Consider the following 16,269-nt stretch of genomic DNA (forward strand, 5'->3'; position numbering starts at 1 on the left):
TAGGATCCTTTCTTTGGTCTCTATTGATCCTGTATGGATTATAATGTGGTGGTGGGATGTCCTTTTCTGGTCAGGTCTGTTTGGGGTTCTGAAAGCTTCTTGTATCTGGATGGGCCTGCCCTTCTGGATATTTGGGAAGTTCTCTGAGATGATTCCCTGAAGTATATATCCAATACCTCTTTCTCCAGGCCTTCTTCAATACCAATTAGTCTTAAATTGGGTTTCTTAATTGTATCTTGGACCTCCTGAAGTATTATCTCGTATTTCCTAGATTTGGTTTGACTTATTTTCTGTTCTTTCTCTATAACAACCCCGGAGATTCTTTCTTCTGCAGTCTTTAAACTTTTCTGTATACAAGAAGATGGGGGAGAAATGTAATCATCTTAAGAGCTTATGCCAGAATTCCTTTTAGCAAAGAATCTAGCATTGGAGAAACACATAAATAACTACATGATCTAGTTCTGGATCCTTGAGGAGTTGGTACTAGGGGAACTCAAGACTAGGCCAGGCTCCCTCTCAGGGAACATGGACAGGGCCTAGAACAGAGAGCTCAGAGGCCACAAACCACAAAGTGTACACAGATCAGTGCATGGGCAGACCTCTAAGAAGTGATGCTTCCTTCTCGGCACTCCAGCTAATATCTCCATAACCTGCTCTGCTAATCTTTCACTTCTGAAGTCCTTACCTGTACCCCTCTTTTTATATACTTGGACCTATCCACAAACCCTTGTCTCTTACCTCAGACTCAGTAGTTTGAATCGGGCATTTGCTTCCTCTATCTGTCCTACCTGTTATCCCTATCATGCTGAAGCCTCTCCCCAGGTAAAGCTGTTTACTGTAGGTAGGCTGCAAGGGGGCTGATCTTGTGTAGATTTTTTTTTGGACAGATCTAGCACTTCTTTCAAATTGGGCTCTATACTTCCAACACCGCAGCCAAGAAATACATTAAATGTTCATTGGCATATGACATGTCAGTTATTAAGCTGTTACCATCCAGCTGGAACCTACCTTGCTATACTCTGTATTTGCTTTGTTCGTCTGTTCATTCATTTGTTTGGAACATATACATCTTGCTTTGTAGCTCAGGCCTTGTACTCACGGTCCTCTTGCCTTACCCTCTTGAGTGCTGGGATTATAGGAATGGACCAAAATGCTTGCTTATAGTTATTTCTCCTAGGCTTAAAGTCTCTAAGCTAGCTTTTCTGGATGGAGGCCTTAATGGCAACCTGGGAGGGTAGAGGAGGAAGAAGGGATGTGCATCTTACTGCTTCCTTTCTCTTCCTGTTTTCATTCTTGCTCTGGGAAGCATCCTCCCACTGCACTCCTTCACAGTGGCAATAACAGAGGTCAAGTCACAGAAAAGAATCTAGTCTGCAGTGTTTCAATACTTACAGAACTGAACCCATCCCCTCCCCTCAGGGACACCAGGGGAAGTGTCCTTCTGTCCTCCCTCCATGGTTCTAGTCCCTGCTCCTTTGATCTCCTCCTTCCAGCTTTGAACTTTTAACAATCTCAACTTCTTCTCTGTGTCCCCTGAACCCCAGATGGCTGCCTCCTGGGGTGTCCCCCAGCCTATAACGTCTAAGTGATCACTTGTTAGTTTTCTAGTTTTTTCTCAATGCCTAACTGATGTGTATGTGTGTGTGTGTGTGTGTGTGTGTGTGTGTGTGTGTGTGTGTGTGTGTGTGTGTGTGTTTTCAAGAGCTTGAACTCAGGACCTCATGTTTAGTTTTTTCACTCAGGGTTGGTGATCTATCACTTTAGCTGCAGCTCCACTTTCAGATTCTTTTCGGTGGTTGATTAGAGATAAGGGTCTTATAAATTTGTCTGACCAGGCTGGATTCAAACTGGGATTCCCTCTCACCTCCCAATACCTGAGTTCAAATCCTAGTAGCTGAGTTTAAGCCCCAGATGGCTGCTGTAGTGACCCCCCATTCATAATACACTAGTGATCAAATTTTTGCCTTTCTAATTTTCCAATACCTAACTATTCCATATATAAAATTTTTCCTGTTAAAACACCTGATGTCCCAGGCATCAGTGGCTCGCATCAGTAACCCTAGCTTCTCAGGAGGCAGAGATCTGAGGATCAACAGTTCAAAGCCAGCCTGGGCAGGAAACTCCGTGTAACTCTTGTCTCCAATAAACTACTCAGAAAAGGCCAGAAGTGGTGCTATAGCTCAAGTGGTAAAGCACCAGCCTTGAGCATAAAGAGGCTCATGGACAGCACTCAAACCCTGAGTGTAAGCCCCACAACTGGCAAGCATAAAGAAAGAATATTAAAGAGGGGCCGGGAGTTTGGCTTAGTGGTAGAGTGCTTGCCTAGCATGCATGAAACCCGGGTTCAATTTCTCAGTACCACATACATAGGAAAAAGCCAGAAGTGGTGCTATGGCTTAAGTGGTAAAGCTCTAGCCTTGAGAAAAACCCAAGGACAGTGCTCAGGCCCTGAGCCCAAGCCCAGGACTGGCAAAAAAATAAAAAATTTAAAACCAAGATGGGTGGGGGGTGTGGGGGGGAGGGTAATGGGTACCAAGAAATGTGAAAGGGTATCAATGTATGTGAATTAATGCACCTTCTACCTGGCAAATATCATGTAACCCTTTTACTAATTACAATAAAAAAATAAAAAAAATTTTAAAAAGAAAGAATAGTAAAGAATACAAATTTAACATAAAATACCTAGCTGGGTCCCTGGTGAATACATCACTTGCTACAAAGGTACCTCTTCCCCACTGCCTGCCCACTATGTGCAGCCACAACTCATTTCTGTGTTTGCCTAACACCATAGGTGAGGGAGGGTCAGGGCTCAGAGACTAGCCCAGCTGGCTCCACAACTTCCTCTCCAACATATGGAAACAACACCAGAGACTAGTGGTTCCCCCAAGTCTATCTGGCTGGACAGCTATCCAGGTCAGCTGTCCCCCATGCAAGGATCCAAGGAATCAGATATCTTTGAGGTCAACCACTTAACCCTGTCTCCTGCCTTCAGTCAGCAGCCAGGGCCAGGGAGGAAATATGAACAGGTGCTTCCCTCTGAATCACCCTACCCAGGGATGAGCAGCAAATGCAAGGGCACTGGAAATAAAGTTAGATCACGCTCCCAGCAACCCCTAGGTTTCAGTAAGGCCATGTATCTAGTTCTGCCAATGGAATAAAAGCAGAAGGGATGGACTGTGATGGGCCCAGACATCTCTGCATTGTACATAGGTCTGATCAGTCACCTTCCTCACCTACTGTAGGCTGCTCCCTCTCTGCTCAGTCCCTACCTGGATAACTGGTCCAAGCCAAGGCTAACACATGCCTCGGAAGGTGTGCAATCACTGCACCCTATTACCCATTGACAAAGATGGCTGCCAGCTTGAGCCAGCCCAATCCTGGCCCACATCTACTGTCTCTTCATTCCTCTTTCTTGCCTTTATCCCACTGAGGTCTGTATTGTTCCATTGCTGCTGTAACAAAGACACACACTTTAGCTGCACAGCAGGAATACACTGTCTCATTGCTGTGGAGGCAACAAGTCCACGATCAAGATGTTGGCAGGGCTGGCTGTTTTTGAAGAGAGTGAGGATGTGCCCCTGCTCTTCCCCTAGACTTCAGAAGTTTCCTGCCTGGTAAAGGCCTCACTTTGCTGTCTGTCTTCAGCTTCACCTGGTGCTATGTGCCTCTTCACAAGCACTTCATTTTAACTTGTCTAGGAGGAGGAGGAGGAAGAGGAGGAGGAAGAGGAGGAGGAGCAGGAGGAGGAGGGGAGGAAGAGGAGGGGGAGGAGGAAGAGGAGGAGGAGGAGAAGGAGAGGAGGAAGAAGAAGAGGAAGAAGAAGAGGAAGAAGAAGAAGAAGAAGAAGAAGAAGAAGAAGAAGAAGAAGAAGAAGAAGAAGAAGAAGAAGAAGAAGAAGAAGATGAAGAAGAAGAAAAAGAAGAAGAAGAAGAAGAAGAAGAAGAAGAAGAAGAAGAAGAAGAAGAAGAAGAAGAAGAAGAAGAAGAAGAAATAATCCACCTCCAAATTAGATATCATTACTTGGTCCTAGGCATCAGGACTATGGCACCTTCTGGCAGCAGAGGATGGGAGTGCAATTCAACTTCAAATGTCACAATTGTAAATGTTCCAACTACTCTGTGCACCTCCACTAGCCTACTCTCTGGGGAGTGGGGAGAAAGGCGCCTTGGGCAGCAATGCCCATTACACAGAATGCATGTAGTGTGCGTCGCAGGAACATGAGAAGACAAATCGGAATGGCTAAACTCAGAGCCCCACAACATTAGTATCTCCATAATAATTATTATTAAGGAGTTATTCATAAAGATTAATCAGAACCCTTCCAAAGGCTGAAGAATAGCACAAAATAAATGGATAAAAGCAGCTCCGAGAAAATCTGCTGAGCAGACTAGAGATCAAGTAGCTCCCTCTCTCCTCCTGCTTGAAGGAAAACAGTTGGATATGAATCTGATCGGCCACTTTTTTTTTTTTGCCAGTCCTGGGCTTGAGCACAGGGCCTGAGCACTGTCCTTGGACTTTCTTGAGGCTAGAGCTCTACCACTTGAGCCTCAGCACCACTTCTGGCTTTTTTCTATGTATGTGGTACCGAGGAATCCAACCCAGGTCTTCATGCATGCTAGGCAAGCACTTCAACCACTAGGCCAAACTCTCGGCCATGATCGGCCCCTTTTTGACTGAACTATCACATACATGCCTTCCTCCTTCCTCTTAGGGTCATGACATGGGCCATGTATCCACAAAGAAATACATCCATGCATGTTGTAAGCATGTGTCAAGCTTTACAGGAAAGGCCCAAGGCTGGAGACTGCCTGAAACCTGAATCCCAAGTCATAGCTATCCCAGGACTGTTCAGCCTGACGAGCTAAACCCAGAAATTGGGCCTCTGATGGAGAGGCAGCTTCACATTCTCCCAGCCAGCCCCTAGAGAATGGGATGACAGGGACACACATGACTGTTGTAGCTGAGGTACACACAAGAGCAATGGTTTGTCCACTTTCCAATAGCTTCCTGTGTGCCTGGCACTGTAAGAGGCAACTGCTGTTATTGCCCACAGTCAGGGGAAGAAAATGAGATTCAGAGAGGGTACAAGACTTATCACTGACAGCATAGCTGGGGACTGGTAGAGTCTGAACTCTTAAGCTAGCACAGAGATTGAACAAGGTCTTATGCTCATTTGTGGATGCCAGGGCTAGAATCAGAGACTTCTAAAATGGACCCAGTGTGGCAGCAAAGGAGAGAAAGAAGAGCAGAGGAGAGGAGGGAAAGAGAGGGGAGGGAAGGAGGGAGTAAGGGAAAGAGAGAAGGAAGGGAAGGGAGCAAAGAAAGAGAAAAGGGAGGAGATCGGGAGAGAGATGGCAAAGGAAGAGGAGGGAAGAGGAAGGAGGGGGAAAGGAAGGGAAGGAGGAGAGAAGGAGGAAAGGAGAAGAGGAGAGAGGAAAGGAGGGGGAGAGGAAGGAGGGGAAGGGAAGAAGGAGGAAAGGAGAAGAGAGGAGGGAAGGGGAAAGGAAGGGAAGGAGGAGAGAAGGAGAAAAGGAAACAGGGAGAGGAAGGGAGGGGGAGGAAAAGGAGGGGAGAGGAATAGAAAAGGGGAAGGAAAGGAGGAGAAGGGAAGAGGGGAAGGAAGGAAGGAAGGGAGGGAAGAAGGAAGGAAGGAAGGAAAAAGAGAGGCAAAGGGCCGGGAGTGTGGCCTAGTGATTAAAGTGCTGGCCTAGCATGCATGAAGACCCGGGTTCAATTCCTTGGTACCACATATAGAAAAAAGCCGGAAGTGGTGCTGAGGCTCAAGTGGTAGAGCTCTAGCCTTGAGAAAGTCCAAGGACAGTGCTCAGGCCCTGTGCTCAAGCCCAGGACTGGCAAAAAAAAAAAAAAAAAGAGAGAGGCAAAAAGGGAGATACGGACACAGAAACACACATACACACACACACACACACACACACACACACACACACACACACACACACACACACACACTGCGGGATCTCAGAGCATTTAGGGCCTAGGATCATCACTCACCCCCACTGTACTCTATTTCACATTTTTTTCTGACATTCCCAGAACCTGTCCTTTTGAGATTCTCAGCAAGTTTATACAGAGGAATCATTGTAATGTAATTTGATACATAATTAGGAGAGAATAGAAGACTGTGTTTTTAACTACCCATACATCCCCATCTCATTTAAATAATTCCTAATATATCTGAGCAGGCTGCCTTGTGTGGCACTGATGTGTATTGAGCTGAGAATAATGAAATAAGGGACGGGAGGGGGAAAATGCTATTTCAGAGACTGAAGATCACCAATTAATGACATGAAAAACCGAGAGGGACTCTGTTCCCTTAATGTGCCCTGTGTGAGGACCTGGCAGACCCCTCCCACTTCCCTGTTCAGCTCCCCCTCCCAAAGCAATTAAAAAAGAGCAGAGGGACCAAGCAGATATATAGTACCTGACTCCTGGAAAGTACTAAATAGTGTTTAGAAGACTTGAAGCCAGATACCAATAACCAAACAAAACTGAGGAGATTTGCCCATTTCCCCACCCACCCCTAACCCCCTGGCAGGCTCACAGGGTTTGCTTGGGAACAGGCTGCTCATCTCTGTTCCTATGCAAAGCAGCCTTTATTGGGATGAGATGGCCTGGAGGGGGTCCTCACACCAGAAATCTCCTGTCCCCTGTCCCCCTCCCTACTTCTCCCACCCCATGCCAGAGTCTTTCTGCTTCACAGATGGGCCTGGGGGCCTCCTGCAGCCTCAGAAGTAAGGGCCCTTTCACACACAGGTAAAACTTTAACCAGAGGTCTTTGGCGGGCACTGGGCCCTGTGCTTCCATTCAGGGCATGATAAATGACTGCTGTCAGCAGGACATGAATGCTCATATTGCAAAGCCCTGCTTTCTGTCTCCCTCCCTTTCAGGCCGCCAACTTCTTCTCTCTTAAGTCTCTGAGTGTCATTCATATGTCACCCTACCCTGAATGCCCCCCAGTCAGGGACTCATGCTTCCCTCTATCCCTCACCTCCCCCTTCTCTTAGGGCTCCTTCCTTCCTTCCTTTCTCTCTCTTCCTCCTCCTCCTCTTCCTCCTCCTCCCCTTCCTCCTCCTCCTCCTTCTCCTCCTCCTCCTCCTCCTCTTCCTCCTCCTCCTCTCCTGTCCCATTACCTATGTTGTCACAGGTATGTGAACCTACTCTCCCCACGGCACCACAAATGCAATCCTGACAGGCAGGAATCAGCAAGCAGAATGCAAGCAGAACGAACAGATCCACACTACACTCACACAGGCATTTTGCCGGAAAGAAAAACCAATGATCAAAGGAACAAACCAAAAAAGAAAAAACAAAAACCCTATTCACAGATTCTTCGTCCCAAGGCCTAAAGAGCCCCTAACCCCATTGGAAATTCCAAACCAGCTCCACAATGCCAGATGAAAGCTGCACTCTAGGGAAAAAATGCCCTTCACTCCGTATCTGAAGCCTCAGCCCAAGTAACTTTCTTCCTCCAGTGACAGCTTCATTTGCTGTAGAAAAAGCCACCCAGTGGCTCAGGTCTGTAATCCAGGATTGTTAGGAAGCCCAGATCAAGAAGATCGTGGTTCAAGGTCCAATCCAAGTGAAAACTTACAGTGGCTCCATCTAACCAATAACCATGGGATGGCATAAAGGAGGAGGCAGAGCTGGTCTCAGGGCAAAAACAAGAAACCCTAACCCTAAAAGATCTGAAGTAACAAAGGGCTGTAGTATGGTTCAAGAGGTAGAGCAAATATAAGGCCCTGAGTTCAAATCCCAGTACCACAAAAAATTAATAAAAGCAGCATCCTATCATATCAAATTCTACCACATGTTAAAACATTGTGTCACAGTCTAGAAGGCAAGAAGCTGCTGGTTCTTGCAGGAGGTGGGGGGGGGGGTCAGCTAAAACATCTGGGGTGAGGATTAGCTGTGTTCAGGCCTTTGTCCTTGAGTTTTCTAGCTTTGCCATTCATTAGCAACCTCTAAGCAACCTCTTTGGACATGGTGAATACAAAAGGTATCTCTTACTCAGGAAATGGTACTCTGATACCCAGAGAGGTGACTTTCAAGTGGCTTTCATTTTGGGTAGTCAGTAGACCTGCATGGCAGAAAGGTGTAACAGCTCTCAGGACCACCTTCTAGCTGTATGTCTACACCCACCCTGGGAACCCCACATCCTGGGCAGGCAGTCAGTCATCTGACAGTTCCCAGGTTGTGTGCCCCTGTGCATTGTGGGAAACATGTAAGTCCCTACCAGAGACAGCTACACTGATGCAATGGATAGTACTTCACAAAATGTCCTACAAAATAAAACTCCATGATCAAAGATGTGAGGGAAATTCAGCTTGCTAATGTCACAAGGAGCATTATTGCTCAAAGTTAAGAGGGATTCATATAACTAACCCTCACTAACCCAGGTTTCCCACCCATAGCCGGCAGCTCAGGCCTTCTTTGTGCAGCAAGCCAGGGGCCATTGCCTATGAGACCTTAGTCTATGGTGCCAGTAACTCAGGAAAAAGGTAGAATCCTTGGCTCACAAGAAAGGTGAAGCCTGCAAGGCTCCAAAGGGTTGAGAATATTCCAGCAGGTTCCACAGCCAATGCTTTGCAGAACTGGATTTTTTTTTTTTGATTGCTAAACTGGCCTTCTGGCCACCAGGTGTTTGAGACACATGAGGAAAAAAAATTAGGAAAAGCAGAAACCATCCTAAGTTAGAAGCAAGAAACAGAAATAGCAAGTTTGAAGCAGGAAAAGAAGTATCATCTTTCTTGATTTTGTGGCCTTGATAGTATAAAACATAGAATATGTCCAGTATCAGAGAAAGAAAGAAAGCCTGAATACTACCATATCTTTCCAAAGAGTTCAGAGGGGGTGTGTGTGTGTGTGTGTGTGTGTGTGTGTGTGTGTGTGTGTATCCCTTTTGCTCTTGTTTAGCTTTTTCACTCAAGACTGATGCTCCATTTGAGTCATACCTCCACTTCTGACTTTTTGCTGGTCAACTAGAGATAAGGATCTCACAAACTTTTCTGCCCCATCTGACTCCAAACTAGGGTACTCAGTCTCCTGACTAGCTAGGATTACAGGTGTGAGCTACTGGCGCTTGGCTAAGAGTCCTGATTGTAGTGGTTGCTGTCACAGTTTCTGCCTCCTCCCAGGTGGTTGGAACCTGGAGGCTCGACTCTATTTCCTGTACTTGTTTATTTTGTTTCCAGATCAGCTCTGTGGACATGTAGACAGAAAATAGCTTACCTTGCCTATCTAGTTCAGAAGAAGCACAGAAGCAATGCAGGAAGGTAAGCATCAAAGGGAGCCCAAGAGGCAGCAGGCTTGGGTTGGCCAATCTTCCACCATCAACTCTAAAGGTTTTCACCCATGACAAACTCTGGAAAGATACCGAAGAGCCTTCATCCTAGACTGTACATAGCAGTCCATCTGGACTTTTACTATGTAAGATAAGTGGTAGAGCCAAAGCCACCATCAAATAATTCACAGTTTTACACGTGGATAACACAGAGAAAAAAAATCAGATAACCAAGAGCATAGCTCTCTGAACAGAATCACCAAAGCAGTGTATGTACCAGCCTACAAAGCAGAGAGGCGTGAAGAAGGAGCTCTTTCTGCATGCGACCTTCAGGTATAGTCCCCCACCGAGTACACAAAGAAGTTCAGTATACCTTGCCCTGTACCTGACACATCACTATTAATTGGCTCAGACAAGCTTCCCACTGATGTCTGCTTCATTCCGAAGCCCTAAATCCTAACCTCACCAACCAAGATTGCCATTGACCAGTCATACAATGGACACACACTCACTGCTTCTATTCACGGAAGCTCCTTCCATACCCCAAAGCTGGCAGCTTCTCCTGTGTCATTTAGTAAGAGAACGAGAATGCCCTGTCCTTGTGAGTGAAGTTGCAGGCAATGAGTCAAAGGTATAATGGATCAGCTCTCAGTCACCAGGGAGAGTGGGTCCTATCTGGGATAGGCAAGAGCTTTTCCTGAGAGTCCAATGGCTCTCAGATCCCAGTTGGTAACTTGGTACTGAAGGGCAATCTCTAGTACCAAAACAGATCACATGGGTGATGTTTATAGGCTTTGCAAAACTCCCTGCAACCAAAAATATGATTATCATGCTGCTACTGCTGTGTTTGTCTTGGTCAGCCATAGGGCTTGAACTCAGAGCCTGCATACTATCCCTGAGCTCTTTTGATGGAAACTAATGCTCTACCACATTGAGCCACAGAGCCACTTCTGATTTTCTGGTGGCCAACTGGAGGTAAAAGTCTCACATACTTTCCTACCCAGGCTGGTTTTGAGCCATGGTCCTCAGATCTTACCCTCCTGAGTTGCTTGGATTATGGGTATGAACCACCCGCACTCACTCAGCACTGCTGATTTTTGTTGTAATAACTGGTTTCTATTTATATGACCTTAAAAAGAAACTGCCAGAGGCAGCCATTCAGGGGAGCTGGACTGGCCATCAAGGAGCCATGGTCCAGCTCGTCCAAAATCTCATGGAGAAGGCCTGGACACTGGTAAAAGCTGCTGTGACTTACTCCAAGCCTTGATTGGCCACATTTTGGTACTACACCAGGATCGAGCTGGTTCCTCCAACCCCTGCTAAGATCCCCACAGCTGTTCAGAGCCTGAAAAAAATAATCCATAATGCTTAGACTGGTACCTTCAAACAGCTCACAGTTAAGGAAGCTTTGCTGAATGGTCTGGTGGCCACTGAGGTGTGGGTGTGGTTTTTATATTGGAGAAATCATAGGCAAGCATAATATCATTGGCTATGATATTTGAAGACCAATCTTAACATCTGATTCTACTTGATTTATTACTTGAGTGTTCTTGGACATATGTTCAGAGTGTTATCTGAATAAAATGAGTCAAATGAAAGAAAGAAGAAAAGAAACTGCCAGACAACTCCTTTGTCCTCCTCCTTCTCCTTTCTCTCTCCTCCTCCTTTCCTCCTCCCTGTCTTTTTCTTCCGCCTCCTCCTCTTCCTTTTTCCCTGTTCCCTTCCCCCACCTCACACACCCACATAGAATTCACACCCTCATGCTTTGCTAGGCAAGAGATCTGCTACTTACACACAACCAATCCTTCTGTTTTTATTGTTTCTTAGAGTCTCATGCATTTGCTGGGGAGGGGATTATGCCCAGTCCCCAGATGACTCTCTTTGTGAGTAGTTCTAGGTCTCTATTGCCAAAAAAAAATCTGTTTTTTAAGTCAACAACTTTGTTATTTGTTATCAATGTCCTATTTCTGTGTTTTGGGAATCTCAACTCTTAAGAAAATCAAATGCAAAAAGAGAAACACTTAGGAAGCTTGGGCCTGAAATGAGAATTGCCTCATTATTAGTAGTGAATAATCACCTTCACATTAGTGAATTAACTTTTAAAATATCAGGCTTACCTAGTAATTAACCTCCAGTTGATGCTTTAAATAAGTTTTATTACAGTTACTTTCTAAAGTAAAAATACCATTAATAACACATGCTGAATGTTATATATCTCTCATATACTATAACTAATAGAAAGTCTTTTTTTAAATTTCTCATACTTGCTATTTTTAACTGGTGGTCAAGGTTATGGCTGGGGTAGAAGAGAGAGCAGGCATCAGGTTGTGAATTTCCATTTGGCCAAGGTACCATAAGTCAGGGCAAAGTCCTGAGAGCTGAGGCTGGTTAAGTACATAGAAACCACCCTAGTGCATAGACAAACAATTGGATGTGACATGTTGGGTTCAGGGCCCAATAAGTACCCTTGAGCAATTCCTCTTCTGAGATCTAGTTGTCTAATGGAAATAGCCAGAGTTCCAAATTCAGATCACACAAGAAAAAGGTGGGGTGGGACGGGGCACCACTTATCTTGCATCCTGATCACTGAGAGCCCTAAGTAATCTTACCACACTTTCTTCTCCCAAGGATGAAAAGGGATTTGCCCATCCCACTTTGCACGCCAGCCACTTAACATGAGCCTGAGCCTGGAGAGTTATGACAAAGGATGACCAAGTGGCAGGCCCTTTCTGAATTATTCCTACACATTTTGATCACATCCTCATGCTGACTCTGTGAGGAATACAGCAGGGGAGGTCACTGCTGATAAACTCAGCTCTTCCCCTGCATTTCTCAGCCTCCCCTGCGATGAGTCTAGGGTCATTCAACTATGTGGTATCCAATGGACAATAAGTGGCAGGGATGAGTGCCACCTCCCGACTTGATCCATCAAGTAGTGGTCAGCAAACATGTTCTGTAAAGGGCCAGGGAGCCACCACTTGAAGCTGTGCAAGCCATGTGGGCCCTGTCACAACTACTCAGCTTGCCATGTTAGTATGTAAGCAGCCCTATGAGTCAATAGCATGTGTATGTGTACAGTAAAACTGCATTTATATTAAATAAAAACAGCTGAGGCTGAATTTGGTTTATGAATGTAGCCTGGCAATCTATGCTTCTTCCCTCCACCCTGTTCATCAAAACAATTTTGCTCTATCTTCCCTCTAAGATGGCTTAATATAGAGAATTTACCGGAGAAGTGTGGAAGACAGATCCACCAAACAGAAGACCTGATTATTTAAGTCACTGCTCTAAGGGAGCTACCTAAGTCACACTACACAATGAAGGGAGGAAGGGAATAACCTATTTTGTGTTGTGTCACAAAGATCTGGGGACTGCTTGTTAAGGTAACTTGTACTGATTAAGCTCACTAAAAGGTAAGTTTCCCTGTTCCCTTTTTGGCAGATGTGGAAAATGAGGGCCAGAGAAAAAAAGGATCTGGCAAAGTTCATAAAGAAATGGTAGGGCCAAAACTTAAGCCAACGAAGGACAACTCATCCTGCTATGCCGAGACAGTCTGGGTTTAGCACTGAAGTCCACATCCTGAACCGAAAGACACTACCAGTCACCTGAATGGGAACACAGGCCTCTCTAACTCTCAGCCACTAAGAGGGTGGCTTCCAGAAAAAGAAGTTCAGTGGCTCCTAGTTTGGCTGGGTCTGATCTCTGCCAAGAGATCCCACAGCCTGATAGCCACTCCAGAGGTGCAAGACCTGAGAGGTGAGCAGGGACCTGTTAGCATCATTACCTCCCCCTCCTCCTCCTCCTCCTCCTCCTCCTCCTCCTCCTCCTCCTCCTCCTCACACTTCAGACCTTCTTCCCAAAGGCAGTGAGTCAGGCATGAATTTTAAATATACACCAGTTTCAGTGTCGGAGGCAGCCCTGACATCTATAAAATGGCACTAAATCCTGCGTTTATGAGCTCCCGCTGCATTCTGCTGAGTGTTTTATCACACGCATTGGAGGTTTACTGAGGAGAGTTAATAAGCACAGTGCTGGGCCTGGCTGTCTCCAGACTTCGAAGCAGAGCCCCTCCGGTGGCGCTAACAATGGTGGCACCTGTAGACTCTTCAGGCACTGCCCGCCAGGCCGCCGCTGTCCATGCCCCAAACCCAGGATGGGTTGCTCAGGAGGTCATGGAAGGGTCTCTGAGAAAGTGACCTTTGAACTGGAACCCAAGGTGGAAAAGAAGCTGATTGGGCCAGAAAGGAAGGAAGATGTGTCCTAGAGGAAGAATGGTACAGTCAAAGGACCTGGGTTCCATGCCACTAACCTAGACAGAGAAGGCTTCCAGATAACAGACAGGACAGGGCTAACTTCTTACACCCATAGCCCGCACAGACAGAGGAAGAAAGACCAAAAGATAGACAGCTGTGTTGGGGTATGGGCTGATTGCATTCTCTGAGGGCAGCCAGTGCCTAGAGATGGTATGAGGTCCTGAGGTCACTGGGGAAGGCGCCCCGGGAAAGGGTGAAGGTAGATCTCATAGGAACCCTGCGCAGCAATGCAAGCCAGTTATTATAAGAACAGACCCAATCCCTCCCCGCAGAATCCTGGCTTTCTATGTTGAGATATGAGCTCTTCCTCCTGCACACATGCCCTCTTGTCATGATGCCCTGAGGCTCTCGCCCTCACCAGCTGAGATGATGATAGGGCAATAAACTTGAATCTCCAGATCTGTGAGTTACACCAACATTTTTTTTACTTTATAAAGTTGGCCAACCTCAGGTATATGGTAATGGCAATCCAAAGTGAACTAATACAGAGCCTGAACCTGAATAGTCAGATAGGTGGAATCAAAAAAAAAAACAAAAAAACCTTAGGCAGAAGGAAACTATAAGTACTAAGAGAAAGAACCATGTGGAGGAAAAGAATTCAGATAGTACAGAGAAGTTAGAAAAGAGAGGGGGCAGGTAGGGTTAGTCCCTTGGCTTTGGCAATGTCAAAATCAAAAGTATTTACTGAGTACCTACTGTGGCTGTGTCAAATTCCAGGAAAGCAAAAATAAACTGAAACACGGCAGTCATGAGGGCAGGGAGTTAAAAACAGAAAACACATAAATAATCCCAATGATGTGTTCAGTGTTGGAGGATCTCAGAGGAAGGGCAGAGGAACTCTCCCCAACAGTCAAGAAAACTTCTGAGATGAAGATACATCTGATTGGGTTCTGCAGTATAAATAGGAGTTTACTAGACATGTGAGGGGAGAGGGAAGAGACTCCTTGGACATTAACATCAGAGAGATAGGTACAGGCATTCTAGGGAGATGATGGCTGAGCAGGGAAGATAAAGTACCTCTCAGCCACATCGAGGAGTTGGGGTTCCTTCCTCTTGGTAACAAGAAGGCTTGGAGATTCGCACTTTAGAAAACAATCTCTGACATTGGGTCTCATCCTTAGTTTGGTCTCTAACCTGCCGAGTGGCCTTGGACAAGTCCCTTCCACACCTGGGCCTCAGTTCTTCCCTCTGTGAAATGGGAAGCTGGGAAAACCCCCTCCAGCACTTGCATTGCAGCCTGTGGCTGTCGGAGCCACTGTCAGCCCATCAGTGCATTTCTGAGGGCAGAAATCAATTCACAAATAAATTCACCTAACGGGTTCTGATTTTCGGTCGTAATTTGCCTTGAGATTTTGCAACGAGCAAAATCTCGGCATAAGTATAGAGGCCTTTCCTCAATTCCCTGGTGGGGATGAGAAGCGAGGACTCCATCAGGGCCCAGGGCACAGCCTGACATTTGGTAAGATGCCTGTATTTAACTCCCACCGCTTGACATCTGTTTCCAATTAATTTGCCTGTGTTAAGAGGGAAGCTGCCCAGAATTGCCATTCCAACTCAGTGAGGTGGGGGGTGGGGGGCCGGGCGGGGGAAGCAACCAGAAAGGGCTCCCTGTCCCTGGTCTTATCCACTGCCCCGTCACACATCCTTAGGGCTCCCTTGAACCCCTAGGGAAACTTACCCTGCAAGTCCCCTGAAAATCTAGACTACCCCTCCCTTGCAAGTCACACTGCAGCAATGCCAGGAGTGGCATGTTTGAAGAAGTGAAGCAAACTCTAAGGTCACTGCGTGCCCTGAGACGAGGGCAAGGACGACTAGGGAGGAGGATGCCAGACCTCGCAGACTGTAGGAAGGAGTTCTTATCCTAGGCTACATTTCAACTTCCCTGGCTGTTGCGAGGGAAGAGACTGGACAAAAACAAGACTGGGAAAGAGGATCATTCTGGCACTCCATAGCCATGCTTAGAAATGTGCATTTTTGAAAACCAGCTGCCAGTAGGATAGCACCTATAATCCTAGCTATTCAGGAGGCTGAGATCTGAGTATCATGGTTCAAAGCCAGACCAGGCAGGAAAGTCCATGGAACTCTTATCTCCAAGTAATCACCCAAAAAGCCAGAAGTAGAACTGTAGCTCAAGTGGTAGAATGCTAGCCTTGAGCACAAAGGTCACACTCTGAAATCAAGTCCTTGGATTGGCAGAGAGAAGAAAAGAAGAAATGAAAAAGAAGAGAAAAGAGAAAAAGAGAGGGGGAGAGGAAAAAAAGAGAAGGAGAGAGCAAGAAAGATAGGAAGAGAAAGAAAGAAGGAGAGGAAGGAAGGAAGAAGGGAGGGAGGGAAGAGAGGATGGAAGGAAAGAAGGAAGGAGAGAGGGAGGAAGAGAGAGAGGGAGAGAGGGAGAGAAAGGACAGAAAAGAAAGAAAGAAGGAAGGAATGACTTGAAATGTGGCTAGTATGACCAAACAACTAATTGTCCTACTTTTTAAATTAACTAAACAAAAACCAGTGCATGCTACTTGATTCAGCTATCAAAAAGCTTTTGGGTACATCCAGACTAACTTGAGAAAATGATTCCTTTTATTCGAACTGCAAATTTTATAAAATTTAAATATGGATCAGTGATTCCTATAAACATTTCTCATCCACATGAAAATGTGCTGT

At 46.0% G+C, this 16,269-nt stretch overlaps 1 pseudogene; it reads left to right on the forward strand.

The window, feature by feature from the left end:
- Positions 1-10,490: 10,490 nt before the first annotated feature.
- Positions 10,491-10,803, forward strand: LOC150050479 (ATP synthase F(0) complex subunit g, mitochondrial pseudogene; annotated as a pseudogene).
- The last annotated feature ends 5,466 nt before the right edge of the window (positions 10,804-16,269 follow it).

Source organism: Megascapheus bottae, chromosome 18 (assembly GCF_031878675.1).
Source record: "Megascapheus bottae isolate mThoBot1 chromosome 18, mThoBot2.hap1, whole genome shotgun sequence".
In the NCBI taxonomy this organism is placed as follows: domain Eukaryota; kingdom Metazoa; phylum Chordata; class Mammalia; order Rodentia; family Geomyidae; genus Megascapheus; species Megascapheus bottae.